Source organism: Haplochromis burtoni, unplaced genomic scaffold (assembly GCF_018398535.1).
Source record: "Haplochromis burtoni strain Fernald_Lab_line unplaced genomic scaffold, NCSU_Asbu1 Contig_166, whole genome shotgun sequence".
NCBI classification, from domain to species: Eukaryota; Metazoa; Chordata; class Actinopteri; order Cichliformes; family Cichlidae; genus Haplochromis; species Haplochromis burtoni.
The window spans coordinates 217,681-225,774 of NW_024582527.1; the positions used below are offsets into that span (position 1 = coordinate 217,681).

The 8,094-nt window shown below is 41.0% G+C and overlaps 1 protein-coding gene across 4 annotated transcripts in view; it reads right to left on the reverse strand.

Moving 5' to 3' along the window:
* Nucleotides 1-8,094, reverse strand: part of ankle2 (ankyrin repeat and LEM domain containing 2) — a 30,952-nt gene that overhangs the window by 11,654 nt on the left and 11,204 nt on the right. The window lies entirely within an intron of this gene.

The following is an 8,094-nucleotide window of genomic DNA, read 5'->3' on the forward strand; positions in this document are numbered from 1 at the left end:
TTGAAGGACAAAATAAAAACATGGAAGATCTCAGTTGCTTTATTTTCCATACATTTCATGTATGAGCTAGAGGAAATGTGTCCAAACTGACAGAGAGCTGGTCCATCACTTCAGAAAATTAAGGCAATTCCTGAACTGAGGGGAAAAAAAAGAACATAGGAAATGGCAGTCGGTTTTAACACCATTAATAAAAACATTTAAATTTTGTGCTACTGACCAACATACAAAAAATAATTTTTAAAATATTGACATTTTAATTTTTTTTAAGAACATCTTCAGTGACAATCCTTTTAGGATCCCTCACTAAAGTTTTAGTGATCAACTAACTTTGGGGGGTGTGGCTTGTGTTCACAATATTCATAAAAGTTGAGTCAGGCTATGATAAAGGTGCTTCACACTTGCCACAAATAACGTTACCGTCAATTCAACATGGTCCACACCCATACAGTACATAAATTATCAAGGTTTGTTTTGTTTTTTACCTTTTAAAGTCTGGAGTTGACATCACAACCTAACTGTGATGAGAATTCCTGTGTTACGTAGGAGTCGTACCATACATCATTAATAAAATATTTTCATTATTTACTCGACAGCTGTTGTAGACAACTACTTGTACTGTCCTAGTGTTTTGTCCTGTTGTCTTGACGTCTCTGTGTGGTTAGCCAGTCCCTCTGTACAGCTGGACCATTGTTCCAGGATTGTGTGTCCGAACGATGAAGGCAGGGTTTTAGAGAATGGTGTATGGTTGTCCTGACAGTGATTAGGACGCAGGAAGGTGGCGTGCTCTGTGCAGTCTATTAACTGAACGGCTCTGGGATCATCAAATTGTGCTTGATGAGCGCCTGATCGATTAGCTCGTAAAATGTTAGTGAAGGAAAGCCACCTGTTAAAACGCACGAGATCTTGGCTCATGGGGCTTTGAAGTCCGTGATTTTGTTGAGTCGCATGCGTGCCGAGCATGGAAATTCAAACAATGGCTGACTCAGCCGATGCTCAGGTTGTGCGGGACATCAGGCTCGGCTAGCGGTTGATAGGAGAGTGCCGCTGGGAGTGCATGATAGACTTCTGGGCTTATTTCTTTTCTGGAGTCGCTCGGGTGGTGGCGGTCCTTACTGCAGAAGACTCTGCAGGGGCTAGGGCCAAAGCTACTACTATATTTATCATTGATTAACTACCATAATTATCTTTTATGGTTCTTGGGTAGATATAATCTTATTATATTTGTGGCAAAATGAGGTCCAAAATTTCACTACATACAGCATTGATCAATAATACAACATCTTGCGATGGGAAGTCTATAGTATTGCCTGAGACTAGTAGATGTGTCCAGATACTCTTGGCTAGTGCTAGTGTTGCAGGCTACTCATTTCCTATTCCGATCCGATACCCTTTAAGAGTCAAAATGTTGCCTAGGGAAGTGTGTGATTTGCTAACCACTAGGGGGGAGGAGTAGACTAAAGTACTATGACTAGATGGTTTGATCTATGGCCCGTGGATTTATACGCTTGTTGTTGATCAAAAAACGAATAATTATTTTTAGCTTCTATTATTGCATAATTATTTACTCGATAAGTCATCGGAAAATATTATAAGCTCTCATAAGTGTAAATTTTGCGGAGACATTAAGGATTACAGTGTGCTGTATCTTCAAAATATTTAAGAAGTTAATGGATCAGTAATTATCAGTACATGAGAACATAGTCGAAAAAAACCCGTAAGCTTTGTGGCTATTTCATGGAATTCTTGCCTGCGCATGCCAGCAACTAAAGAAGGATTTCTCGTGAGTTTATGACGTACTGTATCATCGCACCCCATAAGTGGCTAAGTTACAGAGCAGCGCTTCTTCGCTAGGTCCTCGCTACAATATTCAGTCTAGGTAGCATCCAACACCTACACGGTGTGCGTAATACAATCTGAACTTAAGTTTAACAGGCTTGTGTAAGTATATGATTATACCTCTGAGGGCAAGGTGTTTTGCATGGTAGCTATGAGTGGTGCTTCCCACACAAACAAAAACCTGCCTGTATCCAGTCTGTATCTTAGCTATGTCGGGTTAGCCTAACAACATTGTATCCTGTGGGTGAAGCAAACGCATACTCAAGTCCTCTGGCTGTTTTCTATGTGGAGCGTAAAAATAGTGTCAATTTAGTCTGACTCTGAATATTCAGCATGGTCCCCATTTCACGCTCAGGATCGCCCTATGTTGTGTAGTGTGACGAAGTAACTCAGTAGGATGTTCTGTGACACTATTTTGTAGTTGATACTCAAGTACCTCTTGTATTTATTCCTCGGAAGCCACATGAACTATAATGCTACTAAAGTGCCAGAAGTGCAGAGAGAGAGTAGTTGCTTGCCATGTCGTATTCGCTAAGACTAACTCCCGAATTCATATTAGTTTTCTTTCCTACTGTGTTCCTGTTAAATGTATAAACACGAATGACTCTAGAATGTAACTCACGAACCAGATCTCTAAAATTACTACAATGATAGTATTCTGAATGATGATTGCTTAACTTTATGGGAATTCGATATACTAGAACCATTAGTAACTCGGTTAACATGAGAATATCAGAGACGCAACGACTTTACTTGTTGCTATGTTTAGTCAATTCAGTGCCTCGCTATCACATTCAAACTATAACTGTTACGACTTGGTGACCACTTGCTGTGGCTGTTGCCTTCATCTTTCTGCGACCTATGTTAGACCTCATTTGCCTGTTCAGATTAAAATCGAATGGTTGATATTATGAAAATCTATCGACTTTCTGACGTTCTTAAAAATATGATTTACTTGTAAAGGTAGCAAAAGATGCATGATTATCCACTTTATTCTAGTGGTTGGCCTCAGTGTTGTGAGTAAGTGAGAAATTTTGATGCAAATGTCCGAACGCAGTTGTGCCTATTCATGATTTATTACACTAAATGCGCAAGCACTAGAAGCACAATTGGAATGAGTCCTGCAAAGATATGATTAAAGGCTCACACAGTCCATATTTTTTTGACGTGAAGAATATGACTGTGAGACAGCACTTCGGTATACAGAGGTATAGTACAATCCTACTGTGAATTTTATTTGTTGCCTTGTGTGTTTTCAGAAATTAAAAAACAGGGAGAATTGGAAGTACGAACATTTGATTGAGTAAACACAAAATTGAGTATTCTTTGTCCACATTCTTCACTTCTACATTCCAGAGAGATGCATGGTTGTGTCTTACTATTGCACCAGCGTACTGTAATTATAGGCTCGAAATGCCCACTTTTCCTTGCTTGGTCACATCCTATGGACACTTAATGCAGGATTAGGGTATGAACTAGCTCAGCGCATTAATGTATGCAAGAAGGGGTGTAGCAAAAGTCTTCTTAGATGTAAACTCAAACACACTCCATGAGTTATCTCAGAGATGTTGGCATATCTAATTAGGCAAAACAGCTCCTTAACACCTATCTTATTGGCATATAATGGGTCAAAAGAAGGACTTGACAGGCTCAAAGTCAAAAATAGTGAGATAATTCTATAGGCGAGAAGAAAGGGACATTGTCAGCTAGGGCTCAAAAGTCTGATCAAGAAGCTCTTTCTGAACGATCAGGTCGCGTGATCGAATCGAACTATATTCAAGCGTTTTGTATCTCAGACAAAGGTAGTCAAGCACATGGAGAATTCGCCTAAGCACATAGCTCGTCGTAAGAAAGAGACCAAGGTCGAAGGAATAAACGGCCCACCCCATGACTACTGAGAAAAGTAAGCGTCCGCAGACTGCCAAGGAGCTGGGGGCCATTGCCAACCGCGGACTGGAGTATATGGGCATCACCTATTGCAGTGCGCTTGGCAACTGCCATCATATCTGGAACATAACATGCGTAAGTGCCAAAGCACAAGGTCGATGGCAATACTCCGCTAGAGCGATCGGATGGACAACACAATGAGTAAGAAAGAGCTGAACCAGAGGACGACCATCACTAGAGAGAATAGAACTGAACTAACAAAGCGTGTGAACGCTCAAGAAATACTTGCGGCCAACGTTTAATATTCATCCTTTCACGTTATTCGGAAAAATTAAATTACATAAAAAAGAGAAAAAAAAATTTTGGTAATCGTGGAGGCATAATTCTATGATAGCAAATAGAATGTCCAGTGAGTCTTGATTTGAAGTTGGTTTTTACAAGCTTATGAATTGGTGTTGCCCTGTGCAGCTGTTGTAATGTGTATAAGGGCACGAAGGAGCAGTGCCAGTCCGATCAGATCAAGACTGGGACAGCAAGCTGCTGAGAGGAGGTGGATCGATAATACAGAGGTCTTGTGGTAGAGGGCCTGGGGTTTATCATAGGGATCAGAGAGAAATGAGACGTCGTTTCTGTGTGGCGAGGGTTGGGCGCAGCTTTTCGAGCTTTGAGATTAGGGAGTCCATGGGCAACATCCCAGTCTACTGTCAGTTTCAGGAAGGCACCAGAAATCAATTAACTTCCAAGCAGTGGTACAGCGCCCACGAAAAGTCTGCAATATCCTCCTTCAAAGAAAAAAGAGACATCGCATCCTCTCTATATACGGCATAGCGACAAATTGCTTACACGCGCAGCCTCAACGACGTCCAATGTACCTTTCCCTGCTACAACGAAATGTCCCGCGGACTGCCAGTATAAGGAAATGTTATAAAAAAGAAGAACAAAGAGGCGTATACCACTCGACAGTGTTCTCTGGTGAAGGTTTTGCTCAAGAATCGGCATGAGCTTATCAGCCAGATTGATTCAAATGCGTAGTTGCAGAGAGAGGGCTTGGTGTACAAACATGCAAAAGCGTTCTGGTGAAGCCAACTATTCTTTATATGCCTATGCGTTTGAGAGAAGCGTTTCACACGTAACATCAATCTCGCGCAGGGGGGACAAGTCTTAACTTCAAGTTCTAAAAATAACCTGTATGTACATGGCGCATCGCTTGTTTCAACTTGTGTATTCGAGTCTGATATACATCTCCACAGACTTGAATGAAGCCGGTCAAGTATCTGGTTCCATCGATCAATGGTGATGGTGAAAAGATAATTTTATTTGAGCAAGACAGGGGAAAAAACAGTACCAACTTGCTAAATTTCCGATACAGTCTGCTAAGCCAGTGTCCTCGGGAGCCGCCTCGTCAGGTTGCCCTCGCCTCGACGCAATCCAGTATAATAAAAGTCTATAACTGTATTATATGATAAGGTGATTACCATGATCCATATTTAAACACTGAACAGAAATATCCTCATGGGCATAGGCAAAGGAAGCTATTTTATGCTAGAAGTGTAAAGGAGGGACTTCTCTTGTCAATAGAGATTAGGTGCGCCCTATAATTGGTCCCTGCCTGACTTTTTTGTTTACATTTGTTTAGATAATTGTTTTTTTTTGGTTGAAATGGTCAGCATAATTATATTGGTGATGCGGAGATGTTATATTCACGGTTGGTTTTTCACTTGCTTGTGAAGGAAATAAACATACATCTCAGAATGGGGTATACTATCAGTTCTCTGTTGTTTTTGTATTCACGTATGCAGTAGATACACTTGATCGATGCCAGCAGGTGAAGACTTGAGTCGCACCTGCATACAAGGACCAGAACTTATTCCTCCATATAATAACTTAGTCTAAATACTATAGCACAACATTTATACTAAATCCATTATCATACTCTATCCTCACGCGAATTTATCCGTTCGTCCTTTGCATCATATAATGAGGTTTTTTCATTGGGGTTTTTTCAATTGCAAGAGAGAACTGAATCACTGGGATTGGGCATGTGTTCAGATATCATATAAAAAATAAATATGTTGACGTCCTACAAAAAAAATACGCCAATTTGCCTCACCAAATTCTGGACTCCTGAATATGGAAAAACCATGTTTCAAATGTAGTAGTACATGCCAAGCGCGATATTGCTCGTACATATGATTGCTGATGTGTAGTCAGCCTAGGGTTTAAATGGTCATTGTTGGAGCCTATGTAGCAGTTTTCAGTACTTACGACATGTTGCTACTTAGATCTGTAATTCCACAACCTGTATTGTCAATTATCTGCTGACTGAAATGGGCACGCAAGCATCTGAGTCATGATGTAAAATGTAACCAAGTATTCAATATACAACTAATATCCTCTTTGGACTTATTTTCCTCAAATTGATGAAGTATGTAAAGTAGGGCTGCCACGATTTGTCGACTAGTCACGATTACGTCGACTATCAAAATCGTCGACGACTGATTTAATAGTCGACGTGTCGTTTGAAGCTTTGTAAGATCGCAAAAGACGCAGGAATAATAGCAGGATTTAAGAGTGTAATAACGGACTGAAACAGAAGATGGCAGCACTGCATGTACAAGGATGCCAGCTGCCGTTAAACCCCGAAGAAGAAGAAGCAGCTGTGTCCCAGAATTCATAGCGCGGCCCAGCTCAGTTTCCAACAATGGCGGCAGCTAGTTAGTTTTAATATTACTCTTATTATTCTTTCTGGGTCACAAAATAAACGTTTAACATATTTTCAGGCGAGAATGTAGCTGTGTAAACCTCAAATATCTGCTCAGTTTATCAGGACACCACATATTTTCAAAAGCGCTCCGACGTTTTCGGAGACGTCTGTTACCCACTAGCTCGATAGCAGCCGGGGGCAGGTCAACTGCAGACAAAATAACGGATGACATTGGCATGACACACGATGATCTCGTAGCTGTCCTCCTTCTGTTTGGGGTCAGCCCGGTGGATGTAGCGGCGGAAGGCTGCCTCAATGCGAGCTCCATCTTCGTGGTACTGCTGGAGGACAGTAGAAAGGTTGAAAGCCACCTTTGTCACATAAAAGGGTTCTGTATGAACCCCAAAGCAGAGTCAATGCATGTGTGCATTGTAGGAATACATGAAGAGTTTTATTCCAAAAAGAAGCCCACTATGTGGCAGATGTAACAAACGCTAGATCAGGGGTCTCGAACACATGGAAAAGCTTCAGGACAGCAGCCCTCGAGGACTGGAGTTCGAGACCCCTGCGCTAGATCAATACATGAAACTGCTGCAGCAGCACTCCGGTCTCTAAAGAAATGTAATAGCTTATCTTTACTTTCACATTAAAAATCCATCTTTATAGGATTGTTCCTTTGTCAACAGTTACCAGCTTGTTTAAAGCATGTGAATATATACATAATGACACAAAACCAGACTGAACAGCTTCAAGACTCCTCATTTCCAATATTTTGGAAATTAACTCTTTTCATGATTCATTCCTATGCCAGTGCACTGATGTATTGGTTGACTTTCGCACCCGTAAGCCTCAACAAGCACTTGACAGGACAACTGCACAGACACGTGGGCAACAAAGTTACCTTAGGTATCAGCAAATCCGGGGGGAAAAAAAAGAAAGAATATCAAACCTACAGCCACTCCAGAGATGGAATGGGCTGTAGGTTCTCTCACCACAGCGTCAGGCTTCCAGTGAGTGACAGGTGGAACCGGTTCAATAGGCGCACCTTCTCGCAGCAAGTCACATCTCACCAACTCCACTCCTGGACCCACAGGGACATAAGAACAACTTCAAGTTTAGAACTTTTAAACGTAACATTTTCAGAATCTACCAGTGCAGGTTAGAGGTCGCACAGAGTGTGGATTTAAAGCCGTTAAACGAGTAATTGTCAAAATAGGCGAGCCACAGAATAGATATACTAAGCGCAGCAAGCTCAACAATCGGGACTCCGGAAACTCAACTCCGAAGATAAGCTCACTTTAGGGATCCATTAGCGGGAACTATCTATTATATCAAGAAGTACAATCCTTCTTCTATATGAGTTTTTAGGATGAATTTCCTTTTTTATCAATAATAGGGACGGGAACTGATAAGAATTTAGCAATTTCGATTCTATTATCAGTATCTCTTATTGATTTGATTTCTTATCAATTCTCTATCGATTCTCCTTGGCTACATTTTGAGAGTCACCACAATTGCTAAGCTGCATATCAAAGACATAACATTTGTGCAAATTAACCGCATTCTGTGTGGTCAAATGTTTGTGCATGTTGGAGGCGTCTCCCCTCTTTGTTGTGATCAGTGTTGGGGTTGTTACTCAAAAAAAAAAAAAAAAAATGTGCATTACA